Below are 15,713 nucleotides of genomic sequence, written 5' to 3'. Positions count from 1 at the left end.
CACAAAGTTTCTCTTCAGTTGCAAACTCCACTCCATACATATACATGGGGAGGTACAAGCTCCAACTCGGTTTTACAGTGAAAACTGCAGGAACTTCCAACCGGCACTAGGAAACAGACTGAGAAACCAGAGTAAGTGTTTCCCTGCAACCTGTTCCCTTTGTGCTAGATGAACGAACGTCTCTCCACATGCTCAGGTTTGAGAGTTAAGCGTGTGTGAAAGCCGTCCTTCACCTAGCTTGTTGGGAACACAAAGTTTCTCTTCAGTTGCAAACTCCACTCCATACATATACATGGGGAGGTACAAGCTCCAACTCGGTTTTACAGTGAAAACTGCAGGAACTTCAAACCGGCACTAGGAAACAGACTGAGAAACCAGAGTAAGTGTTTCTCCTCCAACCTGTTCCCTTTGTGCTAGATGAACGAACGTCTCTCCACATGCTCCGTTTTGAGAGTTAAGCGTGTGTGAAAGCCGTCCTTCACCTAGCTTGTTGGGAACACAAAGTTTCTCTTCAGTTGCAAACTCCACTCCATACATATACATGGGGAGGTACAAGCTCCAACTCGGTTTTACAGTGAAAACTGCAGGAACTTCAAACCGGCACTAGGAAACAGACTGAGAAACCAGAGTAAGTGTTTCTCCTCCAACCTGTTCCCTTTGTGCTAGATGAACGAACGTCTCTCCACATGCTCCGTTTTGAGAGTTAAGCGTGTGTGAAAGCCGTCCTTCACCTAGCTTGTTGGGAACACAAAGTTTCTCTTCAGTTGCAAACTCCACTCCATACATATACATGGGTAGGTACAAGCTCCAACTCGGTTTTACAGTGAAAACTGCAGGAACATCAAACCGGCACTAGGAAACAGACTGAGAAAGCAGAGTAAGTGTTTCTCCTGCAACCTGTTCCCTTTGTGCTAGATGAACGAACGTCTCTCCACATGCTCAGTTTTGAGAGTTAAGCGTGTGTGAAAGCCGTCCTTCACCTAGCTTGTTGGGAACACAAAGTTTCTCTTCAGTTGCAAACTCCACTCCTTACATATACATGGGGAGGTACAAGATCCAACTCGGGTTTACAGTGAAAACTGCAGGAACTTCAAACCGGCACTAGGAAACAGACTGAGAAACCAGAGTAAGTGTTTCTCCTGCAACCTGTTCCCTTTGTGCTAGATGAACGAACGTCTCTCCACATGCTCCGTTTTGAGAGTTAAGTGTGTGTGAAAGCCGTCCTTCACCTAGCTTGTTGGGAACACAAAGTTTCTCTTCAGTTGCAAACTCCACTCCATACATATACATGGGGAGGTACAAGCTCCAACTCGGTTTTACAGTGAAAACTGCAGGAACTTCAAACCGGCACTAGGAAACAGACTGAGAAATCAGAGTAGGTGTTTCTCCTGCAACCTGTTCCCTTTGTGCTAGATGAACGAACGTCTCTCCACATGCTCAGTTTTGAGAGTTAAGCGTGTGTGAAAGCCGTTCTTCACCTAACTTGTTGGGAACACAAAGTTTCTCTTCAGTTGCAAACTCCACTCCATACATATACATGGGGAGGTACAAGCTCCAACTCAGTTTTACAGTGAAAACTGCAGGAACTTCCAACCGGCACTAGGAAAAAGATTGAGAAACCAGAGTAAGTGTTTCTCCTCCAACCTGTTCCCTTTGTGCTAGATGAACGAAAGTCTCTCCACATGCTCCGTTTTGAGAGTTAAGCGTGTGTGAAAGCCGTCCTTCACCTAGCTTGTTGGGAACACAAAGTTTCTCTTCAGTTGCAAACTCCACTCCATACATATACATGGGGAGGTACAAGCTCCAACTCGGTTTTACAGTGAAAACTGCAGGAACTTCAAACCGGCACTAGGAAACAGACTGAGAAACCAGAGTAAGTGTTTCTCCTCCAACCTGTTCTATTTGTGCTAGATGAACGAACGTCTCTCCACATGCTCCGTTTTGAGAGTTAAGCGTGTGTGAAAGCCGTCCTTCACCTAGCTTGTTGGGAACACAAAGTTTCTCTTCAGTTGCAAACTCCACTCCATACATATACATGGGGAGGTACAAGCTCCAACTCGGTTTTACTGTGAAAACTGCAGGAACTTCCAACCGGCACTAGGAAACAGACTGAGAAAGCAGAGTAAGTGTTTCTCCTGCAACCTGTTCCCTTTGTGCTAGATGAACGAACGTCTCACCACATGCTCCGTTTTGAGAGTTAAGCGTGTGTGAAAGCCGTCCTTCACCTAGCTTGTTGGGAACACAAAGTTTCTCTTCAGTTGCAAACGCCACTCCATACATATACATGGGGAGGTACAAGCTCCAACTCGGTTTTACAGTGAAAACTGCAGGAACTTCAAACCGGCACTAGGAAACAGACTGAGAAACCAGAGTAAGTGTTTCTCCTGCAACCTGTTCCCTTTGTGCTAGATGAACGAACGTCTCTCCACATGCTCAGTTTTGAGAGTTAAACGTGTGTGAAAGCCGTCCTTCACCTCGCTTGTTGGGAACACAAAGTTTCTCTTCAGTTGCAAACTCCACTCCATACATATACATGGGTAGGTACAAGCTCCAACTCGGTTTTACAGTGAAAACTGCAGGAACATCTAACCGGCACTAGGAAACAGACTGAGAAAGCAGAGTAAGTGTTTCTCCTGCAACCTGTTCCCTTTGTGCTAGATGAACGAACGTCTCTCCACATGCTCAGTTTTGAGAGTTAAGCGTGTGTGAAAGCCGTCCTTCACCTAGCTTGTTGGGAACACAAAGTTTCTCTTCAGTTGCAAACTCCACTCCATACATATACATGGGGAGGTACAAGATCCAACTCGGGTTTACAGTGAAAACTGCAGGAACTTCAAACCGGCACTAGGAAACAGACTGAGAAACCAGAGTAAGTGTTTCTCCTGCAACCTGTTCCCTTTGTGCTAGATGAACGAACGTCTCTCCACATGCTCCATTTTGAGAGTTAAGTGTGTGTGAAAGCCGTCCTTCACCTAGCTTGTTGGGAACACAAAGTTTCTCTTCAGTTGCAAACTCCACTCCATACATATACATGGGGAGGTACAAGCTCCAACTCGATTTTACAGTGAAAACTGCAGGAACTTCAAACCGGCACTAGGAAACAGACTGAGAAATCAGAGTAGGTGTTTCTCCTGCAACCTGTTCCCTTTGTGCTAGATGAACGAACGTCTCTCCACATGCTCAGTTTTGAGAGTTAAGCGTGTGTGAAAGCCGTCCTTCACCTAGCTTGTTGGGAACACAAAGTTTCTCTTCAGTTGCAAACTCCACTCCATACATATACATGGGGAGGTACAAGCTCCAACTCGGTTTTACAGTGAAAACTGCAGGAACTTCCAACCGGCACTGGGAAACAGACTGAGAAACCAGAGTAAGTGTTTCCCTGCAACCTGTTCCCTTTGTGCTAGATGAACGAACGTCTCTCCACATGCTCAGTTTTGAGAGTTAAGCGTGTGTGAAAGCCGTCCTTCACCTAGCTTGTTGGGAACACAAAGTTTCTCTTCAGTTGCAAACTCCACTCCATACATATACATGGGGAGGTACAAGCTCCAACTCGGTTTTACAGTGAAAACTGCAGGAACTTCAAACCGGCACTAGGAAACAGACTGAGAAACCAGAGTAAGTGTTTCTCCTCCAACCTGTTCCCTTTGTGCTAGATGAACGAACGTCTCTCCACATGCTCCGTTTTGAGAGTTAAGCGTGTGTGAAAGCCGTCCTTCACCTAGCTTGTTGGGAACACAAAGTTTCTCTTCAGTTGCAAACTCCACTCCATACATATACATGGGGAGGTACAAGCTCCAACTCGGTTTTACAGTGAAAACTGCAGGAACTTCAAACCGGCACTAGGAAACAGACTGAGAAACCAGAGTAAGTGTTTCTCCTGCAACCTGTTCCCTTTGTGCTAGATGAACGAACGTCTCTCCACATGCTCCGTTTTGAGAGTTAAGCGTGTGTGAAAGCCGTCCTTCACCTAGCTTGTTGGGAACACAAAGTTTCTCTTCAGTTGCAAACTCCACTCCATACATATACATGGGGAGGTACAAGCTCCAACTCGGTTTTACTGTGAAAACTGCAGGAACTTCCAACCGGCACTAGGAAACAGACTGAGAAACCAGAGTAAGTGTTTCTCCTGCAACCTGTTCCCTTTGTGCTAGATGAACGAACGTCTCTCCACATGCTCAGTTTTGAGAGTTAAGCGTGTGTGAAAGCCGTCCTTCACCTAGCTTGTTGGGAACACAAAGTTTCTCTTCAGTTGCAAACTCCACTCCATACATATACATGGGGAGGTACAAGCTCCAACTCGGTTTTACTGTGAAAACTGCAGGAACTTCCAACCGGCACTAGAAAACAGACTGAGAAACCAGAGTAAGTGTTTCTCCTGCAACCTGTTCCCTTTGTGCTAGATGAACGAACGTCTCTCCACATGCTCAGTTTTGAGAGTTAAGCGTGTGTGAAAGCCGTCCTTCACCTAGCTTGTTGGGAACACAAAGTTTCTCTTCAGTTGCAAACTCCACTCCATACATATACATGGGGAGGTACAAGTTCCAACTCAGTTTTACAGTGAAAACTGCAGGAACTTCCAACCGGCACTAGGAAAAAGACTGAGAAACCAGAGTAAGTGTTTCTCCTGCAACCTGTTCCCTTTGTGCTAGATGAACGAAAGTCTCTCCACATGCTCCGTTTTGAGAGTTAAGCGTGTGTGAAAGCCGTCCTTCACCTAGCTTGTTGGGAACACAAAGTTTCTCTTCAGTTGCAAACTCCACTCCATACATATACATGGGGAGGTACAAGCTCAAACTCGGTTTTACAGTGAAAACTGCAGGAAATTCAAACCGGCACTAGGAAACAGACTGAGAAACCAGAGTAAGTGTTTCTCTTCCAACCTGTTCCCTTTGTGCTAGATGAACGAACGTCTCTCCACATGTTCCGTTTTGAGAGTTAAGCGTGTGTGAAAGCCGTCCTTCACCTAGCTTGTTGGGAACACAAAGTTTCTCTTCAGTTGCAAACTCCACTCCATACATATACATGGGGAGGTACAAGCTCCAACTCGGTTTTACAGTGAAAACTGCAGGAACTTCAAACCGGCACTAGGAAACAGACTGAGAAACCAGAGTAAGTGTTTCTCCTCCAACCTGTTCCCTTTGTGCTAGATGAACGAACGTCTCTCCACATGCTCCGTTTTGAGAGTTAAGCGTGTGTGAAAGCCGTCCTTCACCTAGCTTGTTGGGAACACAAAGTTTCTCTTCAGTTGCAAACTCCACTCCATACATATACATGGGGAGGTACAAGCTCCAACTCGGTTTTACAGTGAAAACTGCAGGAACTTCAAACCGGCACTAGGAAACAGACTGAGAAACCAGAGTAAGTGTTTCTCCTCCAACCTGTTCCCTTTGTGCTAGATGAACGAACGTCTCTCCACATGCTCCGTTTTGAGAGTTAAGCGTGTGTGAAAGCCGTCCTTCACCTAGCTTGTTGGGAACACAAAGTTTCTCTTCAGTTGCAAACTCCACTCCATACATATACATGGGGAGGTACAAGCTCCAACTCGGTTTTACAGTGAAAACTGCAGGAACTTCCAACCGGCACTAGGAAAAAGACTGAGAAACCAGAGTAAGTGTTTCTCCTGCAACCTGTTCCCTTTGTGCTAGATGAACGAAAGTCTCTCCACATTCTCCGTTTTGAGAGTTAAGCGTGTGTGAAAGCCGTCCTTCACCTAGCTTGTTGGGAACACAAAGTTTCTCTTCAGTTGCAAACCCCACTCCATACATATACATGGGGAGGTACAAGCTCCAACTCGGTTTTACAGTGAAAACTGCAGGAACTTCCAACCGGCACTAGGAAACAGACTGAGAAACCAGAGTAAGTGTTTCTCTTGCAACCTGTTCCCTTTGTGCTAGATGAACGAACGTCTCACCACATGCTCCGTTTTGAGTGTTAAGCGTGTGTGAAAGTCGTCCTTCACCTAGCTTGTTGGGAACACAAAGTTTCTCTTCAGTTGCAAACTCCACTCCATACATATATATGGGGAGGTACAAGCTCCAACTCGGTTTTACAGTGAAAACTGCAGGAACTTCCAACCGGCACTAGGAAACAGACTGAGAAACCAGAGTAAGTGTTTCTCCTGCAACCTGTTCCCTTTGTGCTAGATGAACGAACGCCTCTCCACATGCTCAGTTTTGAGAGTTAAGCGTGTGTGAAAGCCGTCCTTCACCTAGCTTGTTGGGAACACAAAGTTTCTCTTCAGTTGCAAACTCCACTCCATACATATACATGGGGAGGTACAAGCTCCAACTCGGTTTTACAGTGAAAACTGCAGGAACTTCAAACCGGCACTAGGAAACAGACTGAGAAACCAGAGTAAGTGTTTCTCCTGCAACCTGTTCCCTTTGTGCTAGATGAACGAACGTCTCTCCACATGCTCAGTTTTGAGAGTTAAGCGTGTGTGAAAGCCGTCCTTCACCTAGCTTGTTGGGAACACAAAGTTTCTCTTCAGTTGCAAACCCCACTCCATACATATACATGGGGAGGTACAAGCTCCAACTCGGTTTTACAGTGAAAACTGCAGGAACTTCAAACCGGCACTAGGAAACAGACTGAGAAAGCAGAGTAACTGTTTCTCCTGCAACCTGTTCCCTTTGTGCTAGATGAACGAAAGTCTCTCCACATGCTCAGTTTTGAGAGTTAAGCGTGTGTGAAAGCCGTCCTTCACCTAGCTTGTTGGGAACACAAAGTTTCTCTTCAGTTGCAAACTCCACTCCATACATATACATTGGGAGGTACAAGCTCCAACTCGGTTTTATAGTGAAAACTGCAGGAACTTCCAACCGGCACTAGGAAACAGACTGAGAAACCAGAGTAAGTGTTTCTCCTGCAACCTGTTCCCTTTGTGCTAGATGAACGAACGTCTCTCCACATGCTCCGTTTTGAGAGTTAAACGTGTGTGAAAGCCGTCCTTCACCTAGCTTGTTGGGAACACAAAGTTTCTCTTCAGTTGCAAACTCCACTCCATACATATACATGGGGAGGTACAAGCTCCAACTCGGTTTTACAGTGAAAACTGCAGGAACTTCAAACCGGCACTAGGAAACAGACTGAGAAATCAGAGTAGGTGTTTCTCCTGCAACCTGTTCCCTTTGTGCTAGATGAACGAACGTCTCTCCACATGCTCAGTTTTGAGAGTTAAGCGTGTGTGAAAGCCGTCCTTCACCTAACTTGTTGGGAACACAAAGTTTCTCTTCAGTTGCAAACTCCACTCCATACATATACATGGGGAGGTACAAGCTCCAACTCGGTTTTACAGTGAAAACTGCAGGAACTTCAAACCGGCACTAGGAAACAGACTGAGAAACCAGAGTAAGTGTTTCTCCTGCAACCTGTTCTATTTGTGCTAGATGAACGAACGTCTCTCCACATGCTCCGTTTTGAGAGTTAAGCGTGTGTGAAAGCCGTCCTTCACCTAGCTTGTTGGGAACACAAAGTTTCTCTTCAGTTGCAAACTCCACTCCATACATATACATGGGGAGGTACAAGCTCCAACTCGGTTTTACAGTGAAAACTGCAGGAACTTCAAACCGGCACTAGGAAACAGACTGAGAAACCAGAGTAAGTGTTTCTCCTGCAACCTGTTCCCTTTGTGCTAGATGAACGAACGTCTCTCCACATGCTCCGTTTTGAGAGTTAAGCGTGTGTGAAAGCCGTCCTTCACCTAGCTTGTTGGGAACACAAAGTTTCTCTTCAGTTGCAAACGCCACTCCATACATATACATGGGGAGGTACAAGCTCCAACTCGGTTTTACAGTGAAAACTGCAGGAACTTCAAACCGGCACTAGGAAACAGACTGAGAAACCAGAGTAAGTGTTTCTCCTGCAACCTGTTCCCTTTGTGCTAGATGAACGAACGTCTCTCCACATGCTCCGTTTTGAGAGTTAAGCGTGTGTGAAAGCCGTCCTTCACCTAGCTTGTTGGGAACACAAAGTTTCTCTTCAGTTGCAAACCCCACTCCATACATATACATGGGGAGGTACAAGCTCCAACTCGGTTTTACAGTGAAAACTGCAGGAACTTCCAACCGGCACTAGGAAACAGACTGAGAAACCAGAGTAAGTGTTTCTCCTGCAACCTGTTCCCTTTGTGCTAGATGAACGAACGTCTCACCACATGCTCCGTTTTGAGAGTTAAGCGTGTGTGAAAGCCGTCCTTCACCTAGCTTGTTGGGAACACAAAGTTTCTCTTCAGTTGCAAACCCCACTCCATACATATTCATGGTGAGGTACAAGCTCCAACTCGGTTTTACAGTGAAAACTGCAGGAACTTCAAACCGGCACTAGGAAACAGACTGAGAAACCAGAGTAAGTGTTTCTCCTGCAACCTGTTCCCTTTGTGCTAGATGAACGAACGTCTCTCCACATGCTCCGTTTTGAGAGTTAAGCGTTTGTGAAAGCCGTCCTTCACCTAGCTTGTTGAGAACACAAAGTTTCTCATCAGTTGCAAACTCCACTCCATACATATACATGGGGAGGTACAAGCTCCAACTCGGTTTTACAGTGAAAACTGCAGGAACTTCAAACCGGCACTAGGAAACAGTCTGAGAAAGCAGAGTAAGTGTTTCTCCTGCAACCTGTTCCCTTTGTGCTAGATGAACGAACGTCTCTCCACATGCTCCGTTTTGAGAGTTAAGCGTGTGTGAAAGCCGTCCTTCACCTAGCTTGTTGGGAACACAAACTTTCTATTCAGTTGCAAACACCACTCCATACATATACATGGGGAGGTACAAGCTCCAAGTCGGTTTTACAGTGAAAACTGCAGGAAATTCAAACCGGCACTAGGAAACAGACTGAGAAACCAGAGTAAGTGTTTCTCCTGCAAACTGTTCCCTTTGTGCTAGATGAACGAACGTCTCTCCACATGCTCCGTTTTGAGTGTTAAGCGTGTGTGAAAGCCGTCCTTCACCTAGCTTGTTGGGAACACAAAGTTTCTCTTCAGTTGCAAACTCCACTCCATACATATATATGGGGAGGTACAAGCTCCAACTCGGTTTTACAGTGAAAACTGCAGGAACTTCCAACCGGCACTAGGAAACAGTCTGAGAAACCAGAGTAAGTGTTTCTCCTGCAACCTGTTCCCTTTGTGCTAGATGAACGAACGCCTCTCCACATGCTCAGTTTTGAGAGATAAGCGTGTGTGAAAGCCGTCCTTCACCTAGCTTGTTGGGAACACAAAGTTTCTCTTCAGTTGCAAACTCCACTCCATACATATACATGGGGAGGTACAAGCTCCAACTCGGTTTTACAGTGAAAACTGCAGGAACTTCAAACCGGCACTAGGAAACAGACTGAGAAAGCAGAGTAGGTGTTTCTCCTGCAACCTGTTCCCTTTGTGCTAGATGAACGAACGTCTCTCCACATGCTCAGTTTTGAGAGTTAAGCGTGTGTGAAAGCCGTCCTTCACCTAGCTTGTTGGGAACACAAAGTTTCTCTTCAGTTGCAAACTCCACTCCATACATATACATGGGGAGGTACAAGCTCCAACTCGGTTTTACAGTGAAAACTGCAGGAACTTCAAACCGGGACTAGGAAACACACTGAGAAACCAGAGTAAGTGTTTCTCCTGCAACCTGTTCCCTTTGTGCTAGATGAACGAACGTCTCTCCACATGCTCCGTTTTGAGAGTTAAGCGTGTGTGAAAGCCGTCCTTCACCTAGCTTGTTGGGAACACAAAGTTTCTCTTCAGTTGCAAACTCCACTCCATACATATACATGGGGAGGTACAAGCTCCAACTCGGTTTTACAGTGAAAACTGCAGGAACTTCAAACCGGCACTAGGAAACAGACTGAGAAACCAGAGTAAGTGTTTCTCCTGCAACCTGTTCCCTTTGTGCTAGATGAACGAACGTCTCTCCACATGCTCCGTTTTGAGAGTTAAGCGTGTGTGAAAGCCGTCCTTCACCTAGCTTGTTGGGAACACAAAGTTTCTCTTCAGTTGCAAACTCCACTCCATACATATACATGGGGAGGTACAAGCTCCAACTCGGTTTTACAGTGAAAACTGCAGGAACTTCAAACCGGCACTAGGAAACAGACTGAGAAACCAGAGTAGGTGTTTCTCCTGCAACCTGTTCCCTTTGTGCTAGATGAACGAACGTCTCTCCACATGCTCAGTTTTGAGAGTTAAGCGTGTGTGAAAGCCGTCCTTCACCTAGCTTGTTGGGAACACAAAGTTTCTCTTCAGTTGCAAACTCCACTCCATACATATACATGGGGAGGTACGAGCTCCAACTCGGTTTTACAGTGAAAACTGCAGGAACTTCAAACCGGCCCTAGGAAACAGACTGAGAAACCAGAGTAAGTGTTTCTCCTGCAACCTGTTCCTTTGTGCTAGATGAACGAACGTCTCTCCACATGCTCAGTTTTGAGAGTTAAGCGTGTGTGAAAGCCGTCCTTCACCTAGCTTGTTGGGAAGACAAAGTTTCTCTTCAGTTGCAAACCCCACTCCAAACATATACATGGGGAGGTACAAGCTCCAACTCGGTTTTACAGTGAAAACTGCAGGAACTTCAAACCGGCACTAGGAAACAGACTGAGAAAGCAGAGTAAGTGTTTCTCCTGCAACATATTCCCTTTGTGCTAGATGAACGAACGTCTCTCCACATGCTCAGTTTTGAGAGTTAAGCGTGTGTGAAAGCCGTCCTTCACCAAGCTTGTTGGGAACACAAAGTTTCTCTTCAGTTGCAAACACCACTCCATACATATACATGGGGAGGTACAAGCTCCAAGTCGGTTTTACAGTGAAAACTGCAGGAAATTCAAACCGGCACTAGGAAACAGACTGAGAAACCAGAGTAAGTGTTTCTCCTGCAACCTGTTCCCTTTGTGCTAGATGAACGAACGTCTCTCCACATGCTCCGTTTTGAGTGTTAAGCGTGTGTGAAAGCCGTCCTTCACCTAGCTTGTTGGGAACACAAAGTTTCTCTTCAGTTGCAAACTCCACTCCATACATATATATGGGGAGGTACAAGCTCCAACTCGGTTTTACAGTGAAAACTGCAGGAACTTCCAACCGGCACTAGGAAACAGTCTGAGAAACCAGAGTAAGTGTTTCTCCTGCAACCTGTTCCCTTTGTGCTAGATGAACGAACGCCTCTCCACATGCTCAGTTTTGAGAGTTAAGCGTGTGTGAAAGCCGTCCTTCACCTAGCTTGTTGGGAACACAAAGTTTCTCTTCAGTTGCAAACTCCACTCCATACATATACATGGGGAGGTACAAGCTCCAACTCGGTTTTACAGTGAAAACTGCAGGAACTTCAAACCGGCACTAGGAAACAGACTGAGAAAGCAGAGTAGGTGTTTCTCCTGCAACCTGTTCCCTTTGTGCTAGATGAACGAACGTCTCTCCACATGCTCAGTTTTGAGAGTTAAGCGTGTGTGAAAGCCGTCCTTCACCTAGCTTGTTGGGAACACAAAGTTTCTCTTCAGTTGCAAACTCCACTCCATACATATACATGGGGAGGTACAAGCTCCAACTCGGTTTTACAGTGAAAACTGCAGGAACTTCCAACCGGCACTAGGAAACAGTCTGAGAAACCAGAGTAAGTGTTTCTCCTGCAACCTGTTCCCTTTGTGCTAGATGAACGAACGCCTCTCCACATGCTCAGTTTTGAGAGTTAAGCGTGTGTGAAAGCCGTCCTTCACCTAGCTTGTTGGGAACACAAAGTTTCTCTTCAGTTGCAAACTCCACTCCATACATATACATGGGGAGGTACAAGCTCCAACTCGGTTTTACAGTGAAAACTGCAGGAACTTCAAACCGGCACTAGGAAACAGACTGAGAAACCAGAGTAAGTGTTTCTCCTGCAACCTGTTCCCTTTGTGCTAGATGAACGAACGTCTCTCCACATGCTCAGTTTTGAGAGTTAAGCGTGTGTGAAAGCCGTCCTTCACCTAGCTTGTTGGGAACACAAAGTTTCTCTTCAGTTGCAAACCCCACTCCATACATATACATGGGGAGGTACAAGCTCCAACTCGGTTTTACAGTGAAAACTGCAGGAACTTCAAACCGGCACTAGGAAACAGACTGAGAAAGCAGAGTAACTGTTTCTCCTGCAACCTGTTCCCTTTGTGCTAGATGAACGAAAGTCTCTCCACATGCTCAGTTTTGAGAGTTAAGCGTGTGTGAAAGCCGTCCTTCACCTAGCTTGTTGGGAACACAAAGTTTCTCTTCAGTTGCAAACTCCACTCCATACATATACATGGGGAGGTACAAGCTCCAACTCGGTTTTACAGTGAAAACTGCAGGAACTTCCAACCGGCACTAGGAAACAGTCTGAGAAACCAGAGTAAGTGTTTCTCCTGCAACCTGTTCCCTTTGTGCTAGATGAACGAACGCCTCTCCACATGCTCAGTTTTGAGAGTTAAGCGTGTGTGAAAGCCGTCCTTCACCTAGCTTGTTGGGAACACAAAGTTTCTCTTCAGTTGCAAACTCCACTCCATACATATACATGGGGAGGTACAAGCTCCAACTCGGTTTTACAGTGAAAACTGCAGGAACTTCAAACCGGCACTAGGAAACAGACTGAGAAACCAGAGTAAGTGTTTCTCCTGCAACCTGTTCCCTTTGTGCTAGATGAACGAACGTCTCTCCACATGCTCAGTTTTGAGAGTTAAGCGTGTGTGAAAGCCGTCCTTCACCTAGCTTGTTGGGAACACAAAGTTTCTCTTCAGTTGCAAACCCCACTCCATACATATACATGGGGAGGTACAAGCTCCAACTCGGTTTTACAGTGAAAACTGCAGGAACTTCAAACCGGCACTAGGAAACAGACTGAGAAAGCAGAGTAACTGTTTCTCCTGCAACCTGTTCCCTTTGTGCTAGATGAACGAAAGTCTCTCCACATGCTCAGTTTTGAGAGTTAAGCGTGTGTGAAAGCCGTCCTTCACCTAGCTTGTTGGGAACACAAAGTTTCTCTTCAGTTGCAAACTCCACTCCATACATATACATTGGGAGGTACAAGCTCCAACTCGGTTTTATAGTGAAAACTGCAGGAACTTCCAACCGGCACTAGGAAACAGACTGAGAAACCAGAGTAAGTGTTTCTCCTGCAACCTGTTCCCTTTGTGCTAGATGAACGAAAGTCTCTCCACATGCTCCGATTTGAGAGTTAAGCGTGTGTGAAAGCCGTCCTTCACCTAGCTTGTTGGGAACACAAAGTTTCTCTTCAGTTGCAAACCCCACTCCATACATATACATGGGGAGGTACAAGCTCCAACTCGGTTTTACAGTGAAAACTGCAGGAACTTCCAACCGGCACTAGGAAACAGACTGAGAAAGCAGAGTAAGTGTTTCTCCTGCAACCTGTTCCCTTTGTGCTAGATGAACGAACGTCTCACCACATGCTCCGTTTTGAGAGTTAAGCGTGTGTGAAAGCCGTCCTTCACCTAGCTTGTTGGGAACACAAAGTTTCTCTTCAGTTGCAAACCCCACTCCATACATATTCATGGGGAGGTACAAGCTCCAACTCGGTTTTACAGTGAAAACTGCAGGAACTTCAAACCGGCACTAGGAAACAGACTGAGAAACCAGAGTAAGTGTTTCTCCTGCAACCTGTTCCCTTTGTGCTAGATGAACGAACGTCTCTCCACATGCTCAGTTTTGAGAGTTAAACGTGTGTGAAAGCCGTCCTTCACCTCGCTTGTTGGGAACACAAAGTTTCTCTTCAGTTGCAAACTCCACTCCATACATATACATGGGTAGGTACAAGCTCCAACTCGGTTTTACAGTGAAAACTGCAGGAATATCAAACCGGCACTAGGAAACAGACTGAGAAAGCAGAGTAAGTGTTTCTCCTGCAACCTGTTTCCTTTGTGCTAGATGAACGAACGTCTCTCCACATGCTCAGTTTTGAGAGTTAAGCGTGTGTGAAAGCCGTCCTTCACCTAGCTTGTTGGGAACACAAAGTTTCTCTTCAGTTGCAAACTCCACTCCATACATATACATGGGGAGGTACAAGATCCAACTCGGGTTTACAGTGAAAACTGCAGGAACTTCAAACCGGCACTAGGAAACAGACTGAGAAACCAGAGTAAGTGTTTCTCCTGCAACCTGTTCCCTTTGTGCTAGATGAACGAACGTCTCTCCACATGCTCCGTTTTGAGAGTTAAGTGTGTGTGAAAGCCGTCCTTCACCTAGCTTGTTGGGAACACAAAGTTTCTCTTCAGTTGCAAACTCCACTCCATACATATACATGGGGAGGTACAAGCTCCAACTCGGTTTTACAGTGAAAACTGCAGGAACTTCAAACCGGCACTAGGAAACAGACTGAGAAATCAGAGTAGGTGTTTCTCCTGCAACCTGTTCCCTTTGTGCTAGATGAACGAACGTCTCTCCACATGCTCAGTTTTGAGAGTTAAGCGTGTGTGAAAGCCGTTCTTCACCTAACTTGTTGGGAACACAAAGTTTCTCTTCAGTTGCAAACTCCACTCCATACATATACATGGGGAGGTACAAGCTCCAACTCGGTTTTACAGTGAAAACTGCAGGAACTTCCAACCGGCACTAGGAAACAGACTGAGAAACCAGAGTAAGTGTTTCCCTGCAACCTGTTCCCTTTGTGCTAGATGAACGAACGTCTCTCCACATGCTCAGTTTTGAGAGTTAAGCGTGTGTGAAAGCCGTCCTTCACCTAGCTTGTTGGGAACACAAAGTTTCTCTTCAGTTGCAAACTCCACTCCATACATATACATGGGGAGGTACAAGCTCCAACTCGGTTTTACAGTGAAAACTGCAGGAACTTCAAACCGGCACTAGGAAACAGACTGAGAAACCAGAGTAAGTGTTTCTCCTCCAACCTGTTCCCTTTGTGCTAGATGAACGAACGTCTCTCCACATGCTCCGTTTTGAGAGTTAAGCGTGTGTGAAAGCCGTCCTTCACCTAGCTTGTTGGGAACACAAAGTTTCTCTTCAGTTGCAAACTCCACTCCATACATATACATGGGGAGGTACAAGCTCCAACTCGGTTTTACAGTGAAAACTGCAGGAACTTCAAACCGGCACTAGGAAACAGACTGAGAAACCAGAGTAAGTGTTTCTCCTCCAACCTGTTCCCTTTGTGCTAGATGAACGAACGTCTCTCCACATGCTCCGTTTTGAGAGTTAAGCGTGTGTGAAAGCCGTCCTTCACCTAGCTTGTTGGGAACACAAAGTTTCTCTTCAGTTGCAAACTCCACTCCATACATATACATGGGGAGGTACAAGCTCCAACTCGGTTTTACTGTGAAAACTGCAGGAACTTCCAACCGGCACTAGGAAACAGACTGAGAAACCAGAGTAAGTGTTTCTCCTGCAACCTGTTCCCTTTGTGCTAGATGAACGAACGTCTCTCCACATGCTCAGTTTTGAGAGTTAAGCGTGTGTGAAAGCCGTCCTTCACCTAGCTTGTTGGGAACACAAAGTTTCTCTTCAGTTGCAAACTCCACTCCATACATATACATGGGGAGGTACAAGCTCCAACTCGGTTTTACTGTGAAAACTGCAGGAACTTCCAACCGGCACTAGTAAACAGACTGAGAAACCAGAGTAAGTGTTTCTCCTGCAACCTGTTCCCTTTGTGCTAGATGAACGAACGTCTCTCCACATGCTCAGTTTTGAGAGTTAAGCGTGTGTGAAAACCGTCCTTCACCTAGCTTGTTGGGAACACAAAGTTTCTCTTCAGTTGCAAACTCCA

The sequence above is a fragment of the Vicugna pacos genome, chromosome 19 (assembly GCF_048564905.1).
Source record: "Vicugna pacos chromosome 19, VicPac4, whole genome shotgun sequence".
Taxonomy (NCBI): domain Eukaryota; kingdom Metazoa; phylum Chordata; class Mammalia; order Artiodactyla; family Camelidae; genus Vicugna; species Vicugna pacos.
The sequence above is the reverse complement of the archived record's forward strand: the minus strand, read 5'-3'. Positions refer to the sequence as shown.